This window comes from Malania oleifera, chromosome 9 (assembly GCF_029873635.1).
Source record: "Malania oleifera isolate guangnan ecotype guangnan chromosome 9, ASM2987363v1, whole genome shotgun sequence".
In the NCBI taxonomy this organism is placed as follows: Eukaryota; Viridiplantae; Streptophyta; class Magnoliopsida; order Santalales; family Ximeniaceae; genus Malania; species Malania oleifera.
Window position 1 is genome coordinate 21,263,185 of NC_080425.1, and position 26,183 is coordinate 21,289,367.

The 26,183-nt window shown below is 36.1% G+C and overlaps 1 non-coding gene across 1 annotated transcript; it reads right to left on the bottom strand.

Annotated features, from left to right (window-relative positions):
* Positions 1-22,988: 22,988 nt before the first annotated feature.
* LOC131165145 (small nucleolar RNA R71) lies at positions 22,989-23,096 on the bottom strand. The gene has a single exon (XR_009139466.1). It is a non-coding gene; the product is annotated as a small nucleolar RNA R71 (small nucleolar RNA).
* Between the last annotated feature and the right edge of the window lie 3,087 nt (positions 23,097-26,183).

Consider the following 26,183-nt stretch of genomic DNA (forward strand, 5'->3'; position numbering starts at 1 on the left):
TATCATAATAAATTATACTTCTTATCTCTACATTGAAACATTTTTTATGTCAAAATTTTATCGTAAATAGTTGAATTTTTTTTACATATATATAGCCCTTGCTCTTTACAGTTCAAACCCTACCAACACCCAATAGGCAATAGTCAAAAGGCAACACACAACATAAAGCAAGTCTACTATGGATTCCGAACTTGAAATTTTCAATCCTGAGCATAAAGTTCAAAGAGAATAATAACGATCTAGGTTTATGAATCATTCAACAAATGCAAAAATAATTAATAAATTCAATAGCATTCAATGAACAATCATAAGAATTAAAGCGATTATATATTTCAAATATGCATATTCAAAGACTAATAATAACGAGGGAGAAATGCCTGAACGAACTCAATACCAAATACAAATGACATTATCCATCTTGTTTTGTTATCTTATGTTGCTAGATTATTATCTTTCTATTTGAATCAAGAACTTTGTTTAAAAAATGAAAAAGAAAAGAATTTTTTTTAGAAAAACATAATTTTCATTCAATTTTCTCTCTGCATCAAATACTATTAAAAATATTTAAAAAATTAATATGATTGAAAATTTTAAAAAAAAAATAAATGTTAATAATACGCAAAATTTAATTTTTATATATTAACTTGCTATATATTTTTTATTTTCTTTATCACTTTCTTTGATGACTAAATATAAAAAAGTACACACCTTATTTTTCTTTTTGCGTTTCTAATTTTTTTTCAATTTTCAAATAGAGCTTTAAAAAAATTTAGTGAGAGTGCAATCTTACATATTGGAAGAGGAAAAACAAAGACTAGGGAGAGGAGAGAATTCCATATATATAGCTAAAAAACAATTTTAGTTGTAGTGTAACCTTGTATATTGTTGGTTTTGGGATGTAATATACTTGTTGCGGTCCTCTTCATTCCTATTCAGTCATTTCAATGTACAATTTGTGTGTAAGCTCCTCCCTGCCCTCCCCCCACTCGACTTGTATATGGGAGAAAGATTAGAAATTGGATTTCAAACTTTGGATTTGGATTTGGGATTGGGCTTGGAATTTGAATAAAACTCAATACTACATTCAAACTCCCAAACAAAAGGTAATATTTTATGATCCATGAAAATTGAGTTTCAAAACTCTATCCTATGCACTCACAACATACTTATTTTAGTGTAATTTGATTGAAGATTCAAGAAGAATGCTGGAAAGATAAAGGAAATATGGAGGAGTGAGGATTCAAAGATTTAAAATTAAATATAACTATAATGCGAGATTGGAGATAAACATGTTTTATCTAAGGGTTATAAAAATTGGAGATGAATTTTAGAAAATTATTATTATGATTAGAAGAAAAGAATTTATTTTATTTATCAATTTTTTATTTAAAAAACAAAAAAAAAATAAAGAAGTATGGAGTAATGGGGCTTCAAAAGCCTTTTGAAACAGGCATGCTTCGGTTGGAGAGACCTAATGTTATGTGTCACAATCCCATATTGGGTGTTTCCTAGTGAAATCTTGATTGGCTTAAGCCTTTGCGCTCAGTTCTATTCACATGCTTAACTACTTGATTTATGTTGCACGTGCCCATAACATACTAGCTACCCCACCATTATCTGATCTTTTATATGTGATATGTCTAACTTATTATAAATATATTTCGGTTATATTGTACCTAGGCAATGGTGGTAACCTTTGTCCTCATGTGCTTCACTAAGCTTTATTTTCTATCTTCATTTTTCTCTTGATTTTCATAAGATTCTAGTGGATAATTTGGGTAGAGACTTTCTTTTATGTTTTCATAGGATGGTTCTTATTTGGGACATCCCAAACAAAGTGGATTCTTAAAGGGCTACCTCTAAGAATTTTTTCCATTACAAAATCCTCGACTTCAAACCCTCTAAGGAGTTGATTGGCCATTAGTTGGGAATCTCTACAAGTTTCCATATTCTCAGCCCCCAATATCCAAGTTAGTCATGAGTCGAGTTTGTTCAAGGCATTATTGTAATAACTTGGATAATTATTGCAATTAAATAATAAATAAAAGGGAGAGAAAAAGAACTTTAAAGGGGGACGCAAAGTCGACGAAAAGTTTCCATATTCTGCGTTAGTTGACGAAAAGTCTTCTTGAGCTCGTCGACGTGGACGCGTGTCTCGTCGACGAGAGTTTACCGAGGGGTTGTTTTCGAGGCCTGAAATTCGTCAACAAGGGTTAGGTGCTCGTCGATGAACTTCCTTCTTGAACTCGTCAACGAGGTGACGTGGCTCATCGACGAGGCCATGTGGCAAAAGGTTTATAAATAGTAGAAAATCAAGTTTTAGTGAGAGAAAATCATTTCTCTCTTTTCTTTCTCTCTCTAACTTGGTTCTCTCTCCTTCTCTCTATGATTCTCGCCCTGATTCTCTCTATTTCGATGATCAGAAGCCGCCACGTTGATCCTGAAGAGATTCTTTACAAGTCTATCGGAACAGATTGTTAGTTTGGCCAACTTGGGCACCATCCCAGAATTAGGATAAGTAGATTATTTTGATATTTTCAGTTTTATTAGGCTTATTTGAGTTTAAATTTTGAGTAATATGGGAATATACTGGAGTTTTGTGAAATAAATTAGGATATTATATTTTCAGAAATAAGGTGTTTTTGGGACCCTGCAGACATGGGTTGGAGACCCTAGTGAATATTTTCAGGAGTCCAGGTAAATTATAATTCATAAAATTTACGAGTATGTAGGTTCAAGGAAATATAGTTGATTTATTGGAATATGCAACGTGTATTATTTCAGGATTTTGGGGATAGTATGTCGTGAGCATGAGAATTAAGTTGGAGGCGGGCCTTCGAGCCAATTAGGTAAGGGAAATATGCTATGCTAGGAAATTTAAAAATATTATTAGTAAATTATAGTATTTTTATTAATATATCTGGTATAAATTATATAGTTTTACAGATTTCAAAACATGAGTTTTAATAATTGTGCGGCCTAAGTAGATATTCGATTAGTACAGAATTTGTATAGTTTTTCAGAATATCATGATTTACAGTGTATATATACAGACAAATATATTTACCAAACAGATATTTACCAAACAAATATTTAATAGATATTTTACAGACCAGTATTTTACAGTAATTACAGTATGTCATGCTTTCCAAAACCATAACACTCAGACATTACAAATTATTTAGTCAAATATAACAGTTAGATATTACAGATAGATATTATAGTATTTCCAAATCAGATTTATAGTGTTATGGTTATTTTGGAATCATGATGAAAACAGTAGGATATTTATAAATATAGTATATACAGTATCAAACCCTAATGAATCAACTTATGTTTAGTTGGCAAAGCACGGTACCGCTGCTATTATCATATCAGAGTGCAACCACATATCTCAGATAGTATGTGAATTCTGTCAACCGTGCCTATGAACAGATTGCAGTCTCCTTAGAATTCTAGGTTGAGGAGGCCGATTTGACGAGGTAGATACTAGTTCCGAGCTTAGGAGAGGTTACAGTTTGGCCGAACTGAGGATAGGTAGAGTACAGTTTATTTACCTAGTAGGCCAACCAGGATTAAGTCCAACCTACGGGCCGCACAACCTTGTCATGAGGGGTTAAATCATGACGTACAGTTTTCCAAGGTAAAATATCAGTTATGTATATGTATACAGATTTACAGAATTTCAGCAATATAGTATGATAATAGAAGTATGAAAAAGTAGAAATGTAACGACCCGAAGAATAATGGTATTTAAATATTAAAAAGAAAATGAAAATGGAAACAACAACAAAAGGAGGCAGTCGACTTCGTCGACAAACACTTTGCGTTCATCGACGACGTTGCATTTTGGAAGGGATAACCCCAAGAAATTCTCTAGGCCTTGTCGACGAACAAAAGGGATTCGTCGACGAGGGTATAAGAGGAGCTCGTCGACGAGGATAGAATTCGCTGACGAGAAGATTCCAAAAGAGGATTATTGGAAGCCTGAAATTCGTCGACAAGGGTTGAGGTTCGTCGACGAACTTTCTACAGGACTCGTCAACTAGGTGACGTGGCTCGTCGATGAATCCCGCAATATAAATAGGGTTAAATGTGATTTTTCAGTTCATTTTCTGCACAGAATCTCTCTCCCTATCATCCTTTGGTTTCTCCTCTTTCTCTCTAAGTTTTTGGGCTGAATTTCCACCGGTTCAACAATCTGAAGCCACCACGATGCTCCTGGAAAAGTCATCTACAAGTCTGCTAGAGCAGATCGTCGGTGGGGCTGAGTTGGAAACCATCCCAAATCCAAGGTAAGACTTTCTACTCAGTATTTGGTTGTTTGACAGTTGTAGAAAGCGTAGTATGCGTAGAAATACTGAACTTTAGTTATGGGGAATGTTATTTTCAAGGTGTTGAGCGGGGATCCCTGCAGGTGCAGGAGTATTTCTCTCATGGGCTTTTCAGGATTCAGGTAAGGGGATAAACTAAGGGATAAATTAAGCTAGTATTTTTATGGAAAGTATGTATAATATTATAGCATTTGATTTCAGGGGAAATAAATATATTTATATATGATTTATATTTGGAAAATACTATTGAAAATGATGGTATGTTAAATATATGAAAAACCTATTTAGTGTGGCATAAGTAGAAATTGTTATGAAATACTGTTTTCTGGGAATGTGATTACGATATGAATTTTTATATTAAAAAATCGGCGTACGGACCGAGATTTTTATATATGTTTGTCGGCATACGAACCGAACTATATGTGTGATTTGTCGGCATACGGGCTGAGCTATGGATATGATTTGACGGCATATGATTCATGCTATGTATATGATTTTTCGGCATATGGGCCGAGCTATGAATGTGATTTTCCAGCATACGGGCTAAGCTATGGATATGATTTGCCGGCGTATAGGCCGAGCTATGGTAAAATGTGAAATACCAGCATACGGGCCGATGATTTTCATGATATACGTATATATGCAAAATGATATGATTGATTTGATAATTAATGATATGAAATATCCATGTATCACAGTTTCAATATATGTTATATGATATCAGAACTTGGTTGGCTTGGTCTAAGCTAACACTTGCACGGTACCATTGCTAGTGTCCATGGTCATCATGATCATGATATTTGTGTTAACGTCGCTGTACGGAGTGGTGTGAGATTGGATGGTCGATGTGGTTTTTAAGAAGTGTGTGAGCGCCCCTGGTGTACGGACCAGGTCTGGCAGACCCATTAAAGTTACAGACTATACTTTTGACTTGGCAGTGGTCGGTCAACCATTGTCAGGTCCCGCCTTCGAGCCACACAACCCAGTCATGTGGAGGTAATACACGACAACAATCAGCTAACCTACCAGGATTGTTTTCATATTATGTTATATGAGATGAATTATATTTATGAAAATCATGTATGTTCTGCAATGATTTGAAAATATATGTTTCCCAGATACGATACGGACAGTTATGTTTATGTTTGATTTTATATAGAACACAGAAATGCTCATGTTGCCACACACTAGTGTTAGTTTATTTCCCTTACTGAGAGGTGTCTCACCTCAAAATTTTATAAACATTTCAAGAGCCCTTGATAGGAGAGTGGGTAAAGCCCCGCTGATCTAGTACTATGGATCTGCCCTTCTAGAAGGGTAAGTGTCTTGATAGGGTCGGATGTATTTTGTGGGATGGCCCTAAGATATCTTTTGGGTTGTGTACCGTGTGTATATAAAAACAATGGATCTAGTAACTCTAGTATTTTGATGGATGGTTTTATATTTATGATATTATGATTGTATGTTTCCTGCTGCTTAGGCTTCCGTTATGTGTTCTGATATATCCCTGGTACCCACAAGTCCAAGTGGATTATGATCTGCTAAGTTTTGTGATATTGATTTTATTATATTAAAAAAATATGAAAATTAAGCAGGTCATCACAAGAAAACTCAGATATTACAGTTATACTTTAAAGTATGATAAATGTGAGTTATATCGTATATTAATTTACCAGTTTGTACACACTTTCAAATATTGTCTTTATAATATTTATGAAACTCAGTCGCTACACGCTAGTAATAGCATATTTCCTCTTATTCAACGTTGTCTCATCCTGGTGGTTTAACATTTTTCAGGTGATCCAGCTAGGCGAGCAGATCAAACTCGCATATAGAGAGATCTTTTGTACTACCCTATTTTATAGGGTAAGTGTATTCAGAGGATTATATTTTTTGAGCATATGATACTGGGGTGATGTGTCGATATGTATATATATATGGTTTGGAAACACTAAATTCTTGTATTGTAAATATGGGTGTATGACTTTATGTTTTCCGTTGCATAGGTGTGTCAATTTGTGTACAGTGATACTTCAGTGCTCATCTGGGGCCTAAGATGTTATAGCAAGTATTATAGGGGTATCAGAGTAATTTATATTTTATATGGAAGAAAAATAATGGTGTAATTTTTGGGTCTTTACAGTTTGGTATCAGAGCCTAGGTTGCTAGGTTCTGCAGACTCTAGAGTAGGAAAACAATACCAAAATATAGGAATGGAATCTTAAGAAGAGTGGAACAAGATAACAATAAGTTAATGTTGGGGAGTTAGGGTGAGAATTTAGGGTTCTGTCCTGCGGTTTAGAGATAGAGTTTCAGGGTAGTTTCTATGTTTTTCCTGGGCTGACGATTTCAGGAAAACCATAGTAAACTATCGACAATTTCTATTTCCATATGGTAGGGCCAAACCTTAAATTAGTGATAAGAGGTAAAGGGTATTTTAGTTTGAATAGTATTGTAAGGTTTGGATTCTCAAAATAATTTGGTAATATTGCAGGATGGACCCAGGAGGTAGTAGCACTCACACTAGTGGCGACGACGAAGCAGGGCCTTCTAGTGTAGGAGGCGAGGATTTAGATGTTGTGTTACGCAGTGTGGCTCAACAGGTTATAGCTAAGATTTTCCGAAGTTCCAGGGAGGAAGGAGGTCCATCTACAGCTCAAGGGTGCACGATAGAAAAATTTACGAAGATGAACCCACCAACATTTCGAGGAGCAACTGATGCTACAGTTGCGAAGAACAAGATGCAATAGATAGAGAAGATTTTGACAGTGCTTCACTACACTAATAAGCAGAGGGTACTCTATGCCACGTATAAGCTGACAAGGGAGGCCGAGAGATGGTGGACGGCCACTAGATTACTGGAGGAGCAGAGGTCAATTCTAGTGCCGATGACCTGGGTCCAATTTAGGGACATATTCTTTGACAGATACTATCCTGCCTCGGTCAGAGAGGCTAGAGTATAGGAGTTTCTGAGCTAGTCCCAAGGATCGATGACAGTTCAGCAGTACGCAACGAAATTTATCGAGTTGTCACGTTTCTACTCTTATATTGTTTCAGATGAAGTTAAAAAGGTCAGAATGTTCGAGAGGAATTTAAAGCGGGACATTTATAGACAGGTGGCAATATTGAAGATACAGGACTTCTCAAAATTAGTAGATAGGGCCATGTTAGCAGAGGGGAGTGAGCAGGCAGATGTGGGAGTACTGAACCAGAGGAAGAGGACCATGCCTTCGAGTTTTCAGATCGGGCCTAGTCGGGGTTCGTGGAGAGGAGGTAGAGCTAGTAAGGGACAGAGATAAACGATAGGACATAGTGGGTATCAGGTTGGACAGTCTTATCCCACCTACCCCCGATGTGGACGGAGACATCCAGGTGAGTGCCGGCTGTGGGAGAATGCCTGCTACCATTATGGGAGGCCCTTCCATATGGCTCGATCATGTTAGGAACCGTCAATTTATGCACTAGCTCCCAGACCGAACTGGGGTAGTCATCAGGCACCCTGTGGAGACTACGGCACTGGCGAGAGTCTATGCATTGACGCCGGGAGATGCCGAGACTGTTGGAAACGTAGTCACAGGTACACTTATTGTATTATCATATAAAGTTATTTTTTTTTTAACACAGGTGCCACCCATTCCTTTATATCGGCGGGGTATGTTAAAGTAACTGGGGTGGAGGCACAGCTATTGGATGTAGAGTTGTCTGTAATCACACCGACGGGATCTATGGTGAGGTGTAGGAAGGTACTTTGGAACTTTCCAACAAGCATTTAGGAGAAAGTACTACTAGCTGAATCTCGTGGTACTAGATATGTAGGGGTTTGATGTAATAATGGATATGGATTGGCTAACAACTAATCATACCAGCATAGATTGCCATAAAAAAGAAGTGATTTTTAGACCCCCGAGTGAGCAAGAATACAGATTTGTAGGTTCACGTGTGCGTGCCTCGCCACAGCTAGTGTCAGCTATTAAGGTGAGGAGACTACTACAGGGTGGTTGCCAGGGGTATGTTGCCTACATAAAGGAATTTCCAAAAGAAGAATAAAAACAGGCTGATATTTTAGTAGTTAGAGAATTTCCAGATATTTTTCCAGAAGAATTGTTTAGCTTACCACCAAACCAAGAGATTGAATTTACCATGGATCTACTACCAGGGTCGGCACCGATATCTAAAGCACCATACCATATGACTCCAGTCAAATTGAAGAAATTAAAAAATCAGTTACAGGAGTTACTCGATAAAGGATTTATTAGGCCCAGTGTGTCGCCATGGGGGGCCCCAGTCCTATTCATGAAAAAGAAATATGAGACCATAAGGTTGTGCATAGATTATAGGGAGATAAATAAATTGACAGTCAAGAATAGATATCCTCTTCCCAGGATTGACAACTTATTTGATCAGCTCCAAGGGACCTATGTCTACTCTAAAATTGACCTGCAGTCGGGTTATCATTAGGTGAAAGTTAGAGCATGGGATATTTCGAAAATGGAATTTCGAACCAGATATGGGCACTACGAATTTTTGGTGATGTCGTTTGGGTTGACTAATGCACTAGCAGTATTTATGGATTTAATGAATCGAGTGTTCCATCATTACCTAGACCATTTTGTTGTGGTTTCCATTGATGATATAATGGTCTACTCGAGAAGTTTTGAGGAGCACGAGCCTCATCTGAGGTTAGTGTTTCAGACATTGAGAGAAAGAAAGTTGTACGCAAAATTCAAGAGATGTGAATTCTGGTTAAGGCAGGTTACTTTCCTCAGACATGTGATCTTCGAGGATGGTATATCAGTTGACTCAAGTAAGATAGAGATAGTGGTGAGTTAAGTAAGGCCAAGAAATGTCTAGGAGGTCAGGAGTTTTCTGGGTTTGGTAGGCTACTACTGATGCTTCGTAGATGGTTTCTCCAAATTATCAGTTCCATTAATACAACTCATGAGGAAAAATGTGAAGTTTGATTAGACTAATGATTGTGAACAGAGCTTCCAGGAGTTAAAGCGACGGTTGATTTTAGCACCGGTACTAGCTATTCCATCAAGGGAGGATGGATTTGTAATATACAGTGACGCATCTTTGAAAGGTCTTGGATATGTGTTAATGCAACATGGAAGAGTCATTGCCTACGCATCTAGACAACTTAAAGAATATGAGAAGAACTACCCTGTGCATGATTTACAATTAGCTGCAATGATTTATGCTTTAAAAATCTAGAGGCATTATTTATATGGTGGGAAATGCGAAATCTTCACGAACAACAAAAATTTAAAGTATTTCTTTACCCAGAAAAAGTTAAATATGAGGTAAATAAGGTGGCTAGAACTCATTAAAGATTATGACTACACTATTAGTTACCACTCAGGGAAAGCGAATATGGTAGTAGATGCTCTAAGTAGGAAATTAGTGGGGCCAGAGGTCATCAAAACATAAATAAAATACTAACAATTATAACCAATGACCTTTTATTCCATCCATGCTTCCACTGCGCACTCTGATTACTACTATACTTCTCATGACATCTGAAAAATGATATGATAATGATAGGGTGAGACACTCCTCAGTAATGATGGAATAAATTATTATCAGGGTGTGGCAACATAAGTTTTAGTATATACAAAATATAATCATTTGTTAAATGAAAACAACAACTGTTAATACATTTATAGGCTATACTCACACATACATTATTATTTATAACCGAGAGTTCCCAAGGATTGGGGAGATTACACACCCATACATGCAATGCCCATACATGCAATGCCCCTTTGCTCTGATACCTTATGTAACTCTGCCCTTTTAGTTGGGTGAGGCTACAACTGATACTTATTAGAGCACTTACCTTACTCAGTAAGCCTTCGGGAGAAGAGTTTTACCTCACCGTAATTTTTTTATGCATCTTAATTCACATACATGTACTCATATACATTCAACATCAATCATACCACAGAATCCACATACACGTAGTTTTCATAATAACACAGCATATCCAAAATCATAATGTATTCAATTCACCTACACATACTCACACCCACCAAGGTTAATGCACAAGTACTTCAGTATTCATCATTCTCACTGCGTACCGAGCATATCTCAATACGTAGCCCACACAGGGACTTTTACAAATACAATAAACACAACATCATTCATAGCACATCAACAAAAACGAACTCCTCATCCATCCTACCAATGTTTTTGCCCTATTTATATAAATTGACAATATAACAAACTCCTCATAATCCTGCCAACATTATATCGCAACTTATATCATGGACAATATAACGAACCCCTCATTTGCCTGCTAGCATTGTATTGCGATGTGCATGAAGGACATTAAATCATACAAACATATAAGTACTCACACCACAGCAATCACAACCGGTTTATTAAAGTAAAATATTAATCTCATGTCACACGATTTATGTATTTAACCATACTTGACTAAACTACCTATAAATAATAAATCATACTTTAATAATCCAAGACCACTAATTTTATTCGTTTAATTTATTCAGAAAATCCATTATAATCATTTAGAAATCAAGTACTTTAATTCAATCGGTTCAACTTTAAAATAATTATTATTATAAAATACCTAGGCTCACAAACACCAATTTAATCAATTCATAATAAAAATAATAATAATAATAATAATAATCCAAAATCCAATTTTCATATGCCAGAATATTCAAAAAACGTGTCTATAATTCCTCTAATCTCATATTACAATTTAATCGATTAATTTATAAAAATTTCTGACATAATTTATTCCCCTTACCTTATCCCAAGAGTGGTGCCTACGACACCCCAATCATGAATCCACTCTAGTTAAAATGTTGGTGGTCGAGAATGGAACCCAAGGATATTTTGCATTCTTCGATCAATGCACGTTTGGCCGAGGAAATCAAAGAGAGCGAGAGAGAGAGAGAGAGAGAGAGAGAGGTTAAGTTACTTTATATAATATTATATTATTATATCATATTATATTATATTAATATATTATTATATTATATTGTAGTATTAATAATTATTATTATTATTTATCTAATTTTTTACCTTTTTTATTTTTATTTTTTTTGGGATCACTACACGGTCTCACTTACGGGACTGAGACTCTCCAGTTTAATTTACAGAATGAACCCAACTAGTACATTAAAACCTTTTTGTACATGAAAAAAACTTCTAAAAAATACAAGCAGAAATGTACACACTAAAACTCAATGCACTTGAAATGTAAGGTGTAGTCTCAAGAGGGGAGTGAATTGGGTTTTAAAAGTTTCTTTTAACTCCTTTTATAGATTCTCAACTTATTGTAAGTTTAATACTCAAACAAGGATAATTTGAATTACATTATCAGTTAGAAATCAATATTCACTTTTAAAACTTTAAGAATGAGTAAATCAACTTGATCTTGCAGTAATGTCAATTAACACCCAACTAATAAATTGATTCAATCAACACAAAACAATGATTCTAGCTTTTGAATAATTCAATCCTTTCAACAAAATAACCAAAACAAGATTCACACTAAAGAATAAATTCAGCAAAGCTTCCAAGATTCAGCAATTGAGTAACTCAAAGTAGAGTTTGATAAAAGTCCTATTTTAATGAAGCACAATTGAAAATTTAAACACACTCCCAAAACTCAAATTTTAAAAAAACTTTCAATTAATGAGCCTTGGGTGTTAATCAATCAATGTACTCTCTTTTGGTTTCCGCAAAAAGTATTGATCAACTAACGTACTCCCGATTAGTTTCCGCAATCCCAAAGTCAAATTAATTTTTGGTTTATTTAATATCCAATCCATACAATTTATAGAATTGAAATTAACAACCATGCAGTTATATATGTACAGAAAATTAAAGAGAGTTTAGGGAAAGAGAGTGAGACCGTTTTTACAAGGTTCGGCTTATACCCAGCCTACGTCCTCGTCTTAGGAAAGACCACCTAAGGATTCCACTATAGCATTCCTTTGCGGGTGGAACAAACGGTTACAATCCCTTCTTTAGGGTGGAGCCCCCTCTCCAAGCGATACCCCATACTCGATTACAATGATCCAATGACCTGAACTGTCAAAGAAAACAAGGAAACAAGAAAGATTTTGGTGTACAATGAAACTCTCAAAAGAGTATATTAGTACAATTGAAATCTATATACTTCAATCAAAATCATAATATAGAAAGGTGAAGCTCAAGTATATATATCACCAGGGTTCTTTCTTAGGTTGAATAACTCAAAAAAAATGCAAAGACCTATGAGCTTTTCCAAGCAAAATTGCAACAAGTAATTCAACAAGAGTACAGGCAAGGTAGAGTAAAAAGAATTTGATTGATTTGCTTCTTGTAGGTTGTTGGTGTATTTGATCCTTGGGTTTAATCATGTATTTATATAGTTTAAAGAGTATTTTTCGTGTTGCCCAAGTTGCTTGGAGTATTCCCAAAGTTTTCTCAAAGTTTGGTGGCCAAGAAATCACTTTTGGAAAGTTTCCTAACTCTTAAATTTTGAATTTCGAAGGTTCAGGTGCCTGAACTCAAGGGGTTCTGTTTAAATTTCATCATTTGTTTTAAGTCAGTACAAAATCAAGTGCCTAAATTTACAAGGGCTAGACGCCTGAAGTGGTTCTATCTGCTGTTCAGTCACCTGAACAGACAAGGTCAGCCGCTTGACAACTTTGACCACCTTTCAATATTTTGGTCATAACTTTTTCTATACAACTCCAAATTATACGTTCTTGGTATAAAAATAAATCTGAGAGAAAATTCCACAACTTTCATGTTTAAAAAATTTTAAGATAAGGAGTTTTTGAAAGATAAAAATACACATCAATGCTGATATAGAGAAAATAATAGAATTTGGAAAATCCTGTTTTGATGCTTTTCATTCCAAAAAAAATTTAACCTTTTTGAAGTAACTTTTGACCTTATAAAAATATTTTTCAAGTATTTTAAAAGGTATTTAGGTCCAAGTAATTAACCTAAGAGTTTCATGAATCCATATTGAAATCACTTGAAGTACTTACATAAAGACTTCTTAAGACTTTGACATTCTAAGCACTTAAGTCTTCTTGCTTTTCCATCTCTTGAGTCTATCTTGACTTCCAACTTCAATTCACTTTAAGTTTCATCAAATCATCTTGGAATTCATGCTTTAATAATATAAGCTTTATGAGATCTTCTTTCTTTGGAGTATGAGCTTTCAATAATCATTGTGTGCACTTGACTTTGTATTCACATACTTGAGTCTTGAAATATCATCAGTTAACCAAATATGTTAAGTTCCTCTAATTTTTTATCATCGAAACAAGATTTTAAACCTTTTAAGTCCAATGGCACTCTCTAATATGATATTAAATAATGTTCAGTAGAGTGAGGGTGTTTTTCTTAAAGACAATTTTTGCACAGAAAAGTTCAAATGATCTTTGATTTCAAAAATGAAATATGCAATAAGTGTTTTCAAAAATTTGAATGTGATGAGTATGTTCTCTAATAAAAAATTTGCAATGAAAATTTTTAGAGAAGCTAGGAGTTAAGCTCGAAAAAAAATATTTATGCAATAAATAATATCTGCCGAAAAATATTTATTAAGAAAATAATTGGGAGAAACTCAAGCAATACTCTCAAAAATAATTTTTAAGATAAAAGTTATGTGAGAGTAAAAGCTATGGATTAACAATATGAATGCCCAAAAAATAAATGTACTCTCTTCAAAAGAACTTTTTAAAAGAAAGATTGAAAGAAAGTATGAGAGAGTTTAAAATATTTTGCCCCAAAGAAAATATTTTTGAATTAAAAAAGGTTTGGGGGAACTTTGATTAACAAAATAATTTGAGAGGATTTTGGAATTAATCAAAATTACTAATTATACAAATGAAAGGGATATTTATAGTTTTTCAGTAAATTTTGACCGTTGGGAATACGCTCGATATTTTCAAAAATGTTTAATTAAAATTAAGACGTGACTAGCACAGAAAAAATAACCCAACATGACAGGTTCAGCCGCTCGACACATAGGGTTGGTCACCCGAACACTCACAATGGCCTAGAGGCAACTTTCCAGTTTGGTCGACCGTGGCTAATGGCTCGTCGGCTGAGCCAGGAAATTTCCCAGGGCTTCGTGGTTTCGGTCGCCCGGTTAGGGGTTCAGTCTGCCGAAATTTGAACTTCGGTCGATTGAGGTCAATTTGAAATTAACTATTCAATCGGCTAAGGAAGGTGAGGAAGGTCACATCTCAACTTCGGTCAACTGAGGACAATAAGTTCAAATCTGGGTCGGTCGCCCGAGCCAAGTCAAACTTTTGACCCTTGGCTAATTCAGTCGACCGAGCAGATTAAAGCTCGAACAGGTCGGTCAACCAAGGGCACTAAAACACCCAAAAAATCCAACATCGGTTGACCGAAGTCTTTGTAAGTCCCTAACTTGACCTTAAAGTTATATTAAAACCTTTGTAAGATTTTATCTTTTTATGAAAATGTTTTGTATGAAGTGTTGGTGCCCTAAGGTCAGTCTAAGGTCTTTTAAGCATATAATTCTTATCATGCTTGCAAAGTAGTTATTACAAACCATTATAATTACAGGCCTAATAATTAAATGCATTTACAATAAACACAAATGTCTTCAATCTTCTTGCTCGTGTAACTTCATGGAATGCACCAGATACATATGATCTTGGAGTTTTTTCTGGCTTCCAAGTCCCTTGATCTTATGTGTGCTGAAATTTAGACCTATTCACATACTTAAACACATATAATGTAATGATCCAAAAAAATTTAACTATTTAAAATAATAAGAAAGAAAATAAAAGGTAAAAAGGGAAATAGAAGAAAGGGAAAAGAAATTGTATGGCAGGAATACAACTTTTTGCAATTTAATTGGCTGTTGTAAGAACAAGATGATGAAATATATTATTGGATTGAGAACAATGGTTAATTATGGATTTTGGCATATTGTGAATACTGATTGGTGATGAATGCTGATTGATTGTGAATACTGTTACTTGAGTTTACTGCGTGACAAATAATGTGATATGTGTGTGGATTTTTGTGTGGTTATTCGTGTGTATAACAATATAATGTTGGCGGGCTTGAGGAGTTCGTTATATTGCCTAGATGTAATCACGATATACGTTGGCAGGCCTAAGGAATTCGTATATTGTCATTATATATTGGGGTAAAGCATTGGCAGACCTGAGGAGGTTGTTCTACAAATATACTATGGGTAGGTCATGGGGATTTTTACTAGTGGTTAGCGGTGCCTGAGTGGGCCACATTGTGTTCATGTGATGATGTTTGTCCTGTGTGGACCATGTGATGATGTTTGTCTTGTGTGGACCAGTCGTATGTGGACCATGTATCATTTATGTGGAATGCGATCTGATAAGATGAATGATATATTAATTTAATTATATGTATATATATAAAGAGAGAGAGAGAGAGAGAGAGAGAGAGAGAGAGAGAGAGCTTGCTGAGAAAGGCGAGTGTCCTGGTATTTTTAGTTGATGCCAAAGCAGAGGGAAACTACTTGTATAGGCGGGTAACCTTCCCTATTCTTGGAGACTTTGTCTATATACATAGCCCAAGGGCTTACTGAGTAAGGTGAGTGCCCTGATCCTGGTATTAGACCAGAGGAAAGCTACTTATATGGGCAGGTAATCTTCCCTATTCTCAGGTTTTATTATTAAAAATAATTATGAATGTGAGTATGAAATCAAAAGCTGGTATTTATGCATGTTAGACGTGAGTATGAATTCAGAGATTTATGTTGATATTAATGACGAGTTTTTTGAGCTAGGGTTGATGATGATTGGCAAAAGATTGTATATTTTGTAATATTTAAACACTCTACCACACACACTGTTATGATTTGTTCTTCCTTACTAAGATGTGTCTCATCCTAGTGGATGATTATATTTTCAGGTCCATCAGGAGGTCATGTTTAGGACTCTAGTAGGGTAAAGTTTTGAGTATTTTGGAAAGTTTGTATAAATAGGTTATGTAAGTTATGTTTGTTTAAAAAAAATACCAGTATGTAATATAAGCTAATAGTGACGAATGTTTTGGGGTATATATATGTATATAGGTTGACTCTAGTATTTGACTTTGAGGTTATATGTTTTAATTCGGCTACATAATTGAGGTGTATGGTATCAGAAGTAGGTGTATGTGACACATGACCTCTGGGCCCCACTTGGCGGGTAAGGGGCTTTACACATAAGATACTGGTGCTTTGTCAACATCAAAACAAAGATCGGACTCAAAAAGTCAACATTATATTTTCTTGAGGGGTTGAAACTGTAGGTAAGAATAGAACTTGATAGGCAAAGAGTTCAAGACTTGTCTGCTGCACAAGTTGTTCTGAAGTACTTGACTGACTATGCTGGTGATACTACTACTTCGTCCAAAGAGTTTGGCGTAGGGGGATGTTGACCTAATAGGTCACACCCAGTTTTGATTATGACAAATACTCTTGGTACTAATGGTTGTACTGAGAATTGCGTGCAGGTTCACCTTGTGCGCGCTTTAGGACTAAAAGACATATCATGATGGCGTGCGGTGTTTGTGCCAAAGAATGAAGATCTATGTGTTGTATTTTGTATTCATTCTTTTATTTATTCATTTTTGAAATGTAATTTATTATGAACTGTGCACTCATATGGCTTGTAATAATTTGCATCATACATGGTAGGTAGGTATGCTCAAAACGACCATAATTGGACCTTTGGTACCTAAACTAAGAACACAAGTCCCCTACATCACTTATCATAATCAGGGGAATCAAATTAAGGCTAAAATGAATTTAATAAAAAAAGTTGAGAGGGTTCGGGCGACCGAACCTACGCCGTGTAAAGCGACTCGGGCGACCGAACAAGTCAACATGTTGATTTGAACGTATCTTCCTCGAGTACCCAAAGCTATGTCAGTGCACTTTTCAACTACTCGGGTGACCGAACGATTATGTTCAAAAGAGGGTTTCGGCAACCGAAGTGCCTAGTTCGGTTAACCGAACTGTGACTCGAGCACCCGAACTATTGAACAAATGCTACTGACTTTGGTTCAGCTGACCGACTCACCCTTCAGGCACCCAAACCTCTAAAAGTTGAATTTTTCACTGTGTCTGTTTGAGCACCCGAACCTCTGGCCGGGCACCCCAACCTTGCGGGTTAAAATAATTCTTACTGAATTTTTAAATGGGGTAAAGTGGGTTAATTTTCTTAATGGCTTTTTAAACTATGTTAATTATACCCATTGTGTCCCCAACGGTCAAAAATTCCTCCTTGCCTATATATACCCATACATTTGTCATAATTAGTAAAGATTAGCAAACTTGATTAGGGCAAAATTCTCTCAACATTTAAAACCCTATATTAATCAAATACTAGTTCCAAACACTCACATACTCTTCATTCTTGATTTCTCCAAGCATTGTGAGTATTTTCTAAGGCTAGTGTGCTTAATCTCTGTAGCTAGAACTCTCATTTACATTATTGTTTGATTCATTTTCTGAGAGAGAGTTTAGCATTAAAGTTCTTCCACCGATTTCATTTAATAAATCTAGTGTGGAAAGACTTTGAGGGTTGTGGTTCTTGCATTGTAGTTGCAAGATACCTAAACCTAGATTTTGTGTGCAAGAATCATTTTCAAAATGTTAGTACTTCAAACAACTCCATTGTGCCTTGAATATTAGAATTTATTATTGAGTTTGTTTGGTTGAACTTGCTTAGCATATTTTGAAACCCTGATCTAATCTAGTGTTGTTCACATAGTGTGTTTCAAATATTGTCTGGGTATACACTCTAGATCTGAATTGAAAACCTATACGTGATTGAGTGTTTAGCACACATTAGAGCACTGAGCATATTTACATATCATTCGTGCTTACATTATTGATTAAGTTGTATTGGTGCACACATCTACTTGTCTAGAAGTGAATTTCTATGTATACAGGTTTTATACACATTGGTTGTATTCCGTGCACAGGCCTGAAGAGGGAGACTAGCCCTGTGGAATAGTCTCGGATTAGCTTTAACCTGTTTAGGAAAGCTAGGTGCGCCATCCTATTAAGGCGTGTTGGTTGAGATCGGCCCCTTGAATTGACTTGGTTGTATTAGGTGCCGCTCCACCCATTTAAGTGAGCATTATAGTGGTAATCCTTGTGCTGGTGTGGCCAAGGCAGGGACGTAGGCACAGTTGGCCGAACCACGATAACATATCGTGCATGCTCTTTACATTTCTGCACTTTACCTTTATTGCATGTGTATGTTTATTTGTTGATTATGTAGACTAACCCTAGGTTGTATTGCACTATTGACAAAACCAGTTAACCTAGGAGATAAATTTAAATACCCAATTCACCCCCCCCCCCCCTCTTGGGGTTGCTCCAAATCTATCAATTGGTATCAAAGCCTCATAACTTAGACTTAGACGTCATTTAGTTAAAAGATCATGATGGCTCATGTCAGTGCATCCCCTTTATATGAGGAAAGATTGGTCATGCACCTACCTATATTCTGTGGTAATGATTATGCTATATGGAAATTTAGAATGATTGTGTATGTGAAAGCTTTAAATTGGAAATTTTGGAAAGTCATTGATCAAGGTGATTGTGTGCCTATGAAATCTACTAGGTGTACTGATGTTCCTAAATCTGAGTGTGAAATGAATAACCATGATAGGAACTTAGTACAGGTAAATTTTGATGCCATGAATACCTTACTGCATGCTTTAGATTCTAATGTTTTATGTGAGGTTAAGGCTTGTAGTAGTGCTAAGAAGATTTGGGATGAACTTGAGTGGAGATATGGTGCGTCTACGCAAAAGGAAGTCATCTCTCCATGTGACTCAGGCTCCACTGATCTCAAGGAAGGTAACCTGTGCTTTGTGACTTTAACTAATGATGAGGTTATCTCAGTTCCTTCTATCTTGGTAAATAAATATGAACATGATTCATGTGCTGAGTTAAATACTGTATCTAATTATGAATCATAAGATAGTAGTGATAGTGAAAGCATGCCATCTTATGAGGAACTACAAGTTGAATACATGAGGACTCATAAGTTACTTGTAAAATCAAATAAGAAATACTCTGTGCTGAAAAACAAGTATAATGCATGCATTAAAGAATGTGACTCAAAAATTCTTGCTGAAAGAGAAAACAATTTAAAAATTAAAAGACTAGAGCGCAAGAATGAATCATTAGAAAAGGAATTGACTATTTTAAAATCTAAAGGTTCTAATGATGATGAAAAGAACCACTTGATTGCAGATCTTGAAAGTAAAGCAAACAATCTAAGATCATCTTCACGTTCACTAGAGGCAAGGAAAACTTTGATAAACTGCTAGGTGCACAAAAGATGACCTTAGATAAGGAAGATATAGGTTATAATGGGATTGAAAATAAGAAAAGAAAGGACCTATACATGAGGTACTTTGTAAAAGAATCAAAATATTATGCTAGTACCTCATCTAGTCCATACACTCACACCACATGCATCTTATGTAAAAAGAAGGGGCACACAAAATTTGATTGCCCATTTAAAAGAAAATGTGTGAAACCCAAACAAGTATGGAAAATTAAGGAATCACCAACTCCTAACCCATCGAAAATAAAAGGAAAAAAAATGATATGGGTTGTTAAGAAAGAAAACCCTTTGAAGTTCAAGGAAGGATTTGCTCAAACAAGAATTACATGATCACACAATTCTTCCTTAGGAGTTAGGATTAGCTATAGGGGGTAGTATTCTCTAAGGGGTTAGGAAGTGGTTCAGGGATGAAAATGTAAAATCTTAGTATATCCACCATTCAAAATCTTACATACTAAGTATTTTGAAGAATTAAGCCAATCTGTGAATTCAAGTACATAACCAATCTGGACTTAATGCATAAATTCATTGGTTAAAATATAAATTCATTGGCTATTTAAATGAGAATCCACTTCCAAATGGACATGGCCAGTTTGCCTTGTATTTAAATTTAAAATTCCCTAATTCAAGCTTAATCATGAATATCTAAAGTTAAGCATACTTTGTCCATTGCACAAGCTTGAGTTTTTTAGGGAATTACTGACAATCTTGAACTCATCTTGGAGCCTTATCAATGCCCTAAGTCTTATAGATAAACCATAGGGACTCTGGCGATGAAAAAACTGGTCAAAACAAAACAAGTTGACCAAGCTCGGGCGACCAAACCAAACAACGTATTTGCACTTCGGTCGACCGAACTTGAAGTCTGACCAGACCGTTGACTACACTTCAGGCAGCTGAACTTTCATGTTCAAACCATCTCGGGTTGCTGAACAAGGTTCGGGTCATCGAACTTATCTTCAGGTAACCGAACGGGGTTTTCAGGTGACCGATTCAAATAGTTTAATTTCAATTCAGGTGGCCGATCCTCGATAATACAAAATAGTGCCTAAAATTCAGCCAACCGAAACCAGTGTTCGAGCTACCGAAAAGACTCAGTGGGTGCTCATATTTAAAGTTGTTCGGGCGACCGAACTTATGCTCAGGCGCCCGAACCGCGCTGATATATATGGTTTTTTTCGCAAAAATAAGTTCATTTCTTCCCAGAACTTTGAGAGCTTTCTCAGTTTTTCTCACATATCAGCCTAACTTTCCTTGAGAGATTTTTATGGCTAGGGAACAAAGACATGCCGCTGTGGGTATTCCACTCGAACAATGGTTTCCCACACCTGATCGGCGTATCAAGTATGAGAGGGTATTTTGCCTTAAAGATCCCATCTTAGGAAAGATCCTAGACATTGAATTCATGCAAGCCCATTTCAACAATGTCTAGGACATTTTTCTCTATCAAGGGTGGTATGAATTCATTGCCTTCCAACCCAGGGCGTTGTACCCATTGCTCATCTGACTATTCTACGCCAATCTTGCACAAGATGACTAGGGCTACTACTTCATAGTACTCGAGACTGATCTCCATTTTGCCAATGCTTATCTAGCAGAGACATTTGAGATCCAGTGTGGCGACTTCATTTGCCCTAATTCTTCTTCCACCTGGATGGGCAAACAGGACTTCACGATAAGTACCTTCATCAATTTAGTATGACGAATCCAGTAGCTAATTTTACCCATACTCCCAGCTACAGATCTTTGACCCTAGAGGTAAAGGTGGTACACCACCTAATTTCTTATAACATTTTGCCTAAGTCAGGATTAAGAGACCACATATCCTATCTAGATTGTTTTGTGATGTGGTGCCTGATTACGTGCTTAAATTGCGTAATTAGGTGCTTTAATTCATGCATTACGACTTATATTTTTAATTAAATGCCTAATTACTCTAAATATTTTAATAAGGTGATCTATTTATAATATTTGGGCTTTATTGTGCAATTTATGAATTTTTGATAATTTTTTATCGCAGGAAAAGTCCTGGGAACCAAAACCGACACCTAGGATGTGGCTCTTATTTCTTGTTTTGTTGTTGATGTTAGGCACATCAAAACCTTGATTTAATCTAGGATTTTCACCAACTAATTTACATGAAATTCAGTTGATGCTTAATGAGAGTTTTTATTTTCTTTCGTTTGGATGTGGTCAATTTACTTGAGCTTTAGTAATTAAATTTCATCTTATTAATGCCTTGATTGGATTAACAAGAAGAGGAGTAAGGCCTAGGGAATTAGTAAACGGTGGAAGCAAACAGACATTGAACCCATAACCTGAGTGTTTGGTAAAATTGTTTCAGTTAATCTGTTTAGTTTTGGTTGCGTTATTAGATTTACATTTTTGGAAAATTGATAAAATTTTAGTTTCATTTTGATAGTTTACTCAAGCTTCTCTCACTTTATTTACTGTTTTCAAAATCGTAAAAGACCAAAAATATTTTCAAACCCCATTTTTTAGCAATAGGATTTCACTAAACTTGCATAAATACTTTGATACTCAGTGATCCCTGTGGAATACGATCCTGGACTCATCCTTGATACAACTTGACACTTCTGCACTTGGAAGCACAACTCAGAATGAGTCAAGTTTTTGGCGCCGTTTCCGGGGACTAATTGGTGTCATCAAAGTGTTTCTCAAATTTCAAAGAGGATACTTATAGAGCTGTAAACGTCTTCACGGCCTAGGTGATAACTACTTCCTCTCATTTGACCTGTTTGCTTTTATTGCATTTATACTGAGTTTGTATGACTGGTTGGGCTAGAGATAACACATTTAGACTAGTCAGGAAAAACTCATCCATCTCATCATCGAGTGAACCTGTTTCACTTAAATCACTTGAATCACCATCTAATACACGTAGCATCATGGCTGAGAATGAACCTCATGATATGGAGAACCCTAATAGGACACTCAGAGAATATTTGCAACCTGTTAGGACCAGCACCCCATCCTGCATTATTCTACCTTTGAATGCAAATGCTTTTAATTTTAAACCTGGGATGATTCCATTGTTACCTCATTTTCATGGCATTGAATCTGAAAACCCATATTTGCATATTAAAGAGTTTGAAGAAGTGTGTTCCACATTCATGGACAGAACATGCACTGAGGAGGTAATAAGACTGAAATTGTTTCCATTTTCTTTAAAGGACAAGGCAAAAACCTGGTTGAATTCCTTAAGACCAAGATCCATTGGGACTTGGCAAGAAATGCAAACTGAGTTTTTAAAGAAATTTTTTCCCATGCAAAGAACTAATGCTTTGAAAAGACAAATCATGAACTTTTGCCAAAAGGATGTGGAAACATTTTATCAGTGTTGGGAACGTTTCAAAGATCTCTTAAATGCATGTCCTCACCATGGGTATGAGAATTGGAGGGTCATCAGTTTTTTCTATGAGGGGTTGCAACCAAAGATGAGGCAATTTGTAGAAACAATGTGCAATGGTGAGTTTTTCAATAAAGGGCCCAAAGACGCTTTTGACTATTTTGATAATTTGGCTGAAAATGCCCAATCTTGGGATGTCTCTGATGTGTATGATAGATCTGAAAAACAAAAATGTATTGGTGGGGGTGGTAAGTATCAATTGGAAGAAGTTGATGATTTGAATGCTAGGCTTGCATTGATGTCCAAAAGGTTAGATTCCATTGAGCTTAAGAAGGTAAATGAAATGCATGTTTTACCATCATCTTCTGAAAAATGTAGCATATGTGAGGATCCAGGGCATGTGACTGATGCATGTCCAACTATTCCTGCTTTTAAGGAAGTTTTGCTTGATCAATCTAATCCAGTGCATATGGTTTTTAAGAATTCTTCTGGACCTTATTCTAATACTTATAATGCAGGTTGGAGAAATCATCCAAATCTCAGTTGGAAAAATGACCAAGTGGGGCCATCTACACAGGGACCAAGTCAATATAATCCTTATGCAGCTGCTGGCCAAGGCTTGGGACCACCTCATTTTCCAAATCAGCCGCCCTTAATGCAGAGAAGAGGAATGGAAGACTCCATACAGCAGCTAACTGTTAGCTTGCAACAGTTTATGCAAAGTTAGAGCACGATCAACAACCAGAACTCCCAGGCCATCAATGACATCAGAGGGACTCTCACTAGAGTAACCACCACTTTGAGTAACCAGGAGAAAGGAAAATTTCCAGCTTAACCCCTCAATCATCTCAAAATACTGGTGAAGGAAGCAATGTGAAATCAGTGAAAGCTATTACAACTAAAATTTCCAGCTCAACCCCAACCCAATCCACAATGGCACAGTCAATCATCTCAAAATACTGGTGAAGGAAGCAATGTGAAATCAGTGAAAGCTATTACAACTTTGAGGAATGGTAAGGTTTTGGGTGACCCTGTCCATGGTGCAGGAAGTTTAGGTAAAAATGCTAACCCTCCTCTTGATAGTGGTAAGTCAAGCACTTTAATTTCAAATAATGATGCATATCCCATACCTACACCGTTTCCACAACGTTTTTTATCTTTGCACAAGGATAAACAGCATGCTAAAATCCTAGAAATTTTAAGCAAGTTAGGATTAACATTCCACTTTTAGATGCTATAAAACAAATTCCTGCTTATGCTAAATTTCTAAAGGATTTATGCACTGTAAAACGCAAACTGAATGTGCAGAAAAAGGCCTTCCTCACTAAGCAAGTGAGTGCCATTATTCAAATTCACACACCACCTAAGTATAAGGATCCCGGGTCACCTACTATTTCATGTGTCATTGGAAACTCAAAGATAGGGCAAGCCTTGCTAGACTTAGGTGCGGGGGTTAATTTGCTACCTTATAGTGTGTATGAACAATTGGGGCTAGGGGAATTGAAAACCACATCCATTATTTTGTAGCTTGCTGATAGATCCATAAAAATTCCTAAGGGTATTGTTGAGGACGTCATGGTCCAAGTGGATAAATTTTATTACCCTGTGGATTTTGTGGTCTTGGATATGAAAGTGTCATCCCATGCAAATTCTTCACCACCAGTGATTTTGGGAAGACCATTTTTAGCAACCTCTAATGCCATAATCAATTGTAGGAGTGGTGTTTTAAAATTGATTTTTGGAAATATGACTTTGGAACTGAATATCTTCAATTTGTGTAAGCAACCTCAAGAACATGAAGACATTCAAGAAGTCAATTCATTGGAATCCTTAATTGCAAATACTCCTTGGTTAAATTATGATTGTGATGAGCAGTGGGAGGATTTAGAAGACTCCCTTGATTTAACTGAGTCCACTGATCATTTTTCTTCTCTTTGTGCTGCAGGTGATTCAACTGAGATGCAATGGAAGCTCAAATTTGAACCACTACCGGCAATACAAACCCCAACACAACCATCCAATGAGAAGACACTAGTGTTAGAATTGAAGCCACTGCCGCTGGAGCTAAAATATGCCTACCTTGGACCAGAGAACTCATTCCCAGTGGTAATTTCTACATTGTTGACCCCTGACCAAGAAAGTAAGTTGTTGAGAATTTTGACACAATACAAATCAGCCATTGGCTGGTCCATTGCCGACATTAAAGGTATAAGTCCTCTCATTTGTACACATAGGATATACTTGGAAGAGGATTCAAAACCCTCTAGAGAGATGCAAAGGAGACTAAACCCCACAATGAAGGAAGTGGTAAAAAAGGAAGTCTTGAAATTGTTAGACATAGGCATCATATATCCAATTGCTGATAGTAAATGGGTTAGTCCAATACAAGTTGTTCCAAAAAAAATTTGGTATAACTGTTGTAGAAAATGATAAGGGAGAATTGGTGCCAACTAGAGAGACCACAGGCTGGAGGATGTGTGTAGATTATAGGAAATTGAATGCTACCTCTAGGAAGGATCATTTTCCTTTGCCTTTCCTTGACCTGGTTTTAGAAAAAGTGGCAGGGCATGAATATTACTGTTTTCTAGATGGATTCTCTAGTTATTATCAAATAGAAATAGCTCCAGAGGACCAAGAGAAGACTACCTTCACTTGTCCCTTTGGAACTTTTGCCTTCAGGAGAATGCCATTTGGGCTATGCAATGCCCCGGGTACTTTTCAAAGATGCATGTTAAGTATTTTTAGCAACTTGATTGAGGATAGTGTAGAGGTATTCATGGATGACTTTTCTGTTTTTGGAAAAACATTTGATGCATGTTTGTCTAATTTGCAGGTTGTTTTGAAAATATGTGAAGAAAAGAAATTGTTATTAAATTGGGAAAAATGTCACTTTATGGTCCAACAAGGAATAGTTTTGGGGCACATTGTATCCTCTCGAGGCATAGAGGTGGATAAAGCTAAAATAGACTTGATTTCAAATTTTCCTGCACCTAAAAATGTGAAAGATGTTAGATCATTTTTAGGGCATGCCGGTTTTTATAGAAGATTCATAAGGAATTTTAGCTTTATCTCTAAACCTCTTTGCAAACTTTTGATGCATGATGTTAAATTTGAATGGACCCAAGA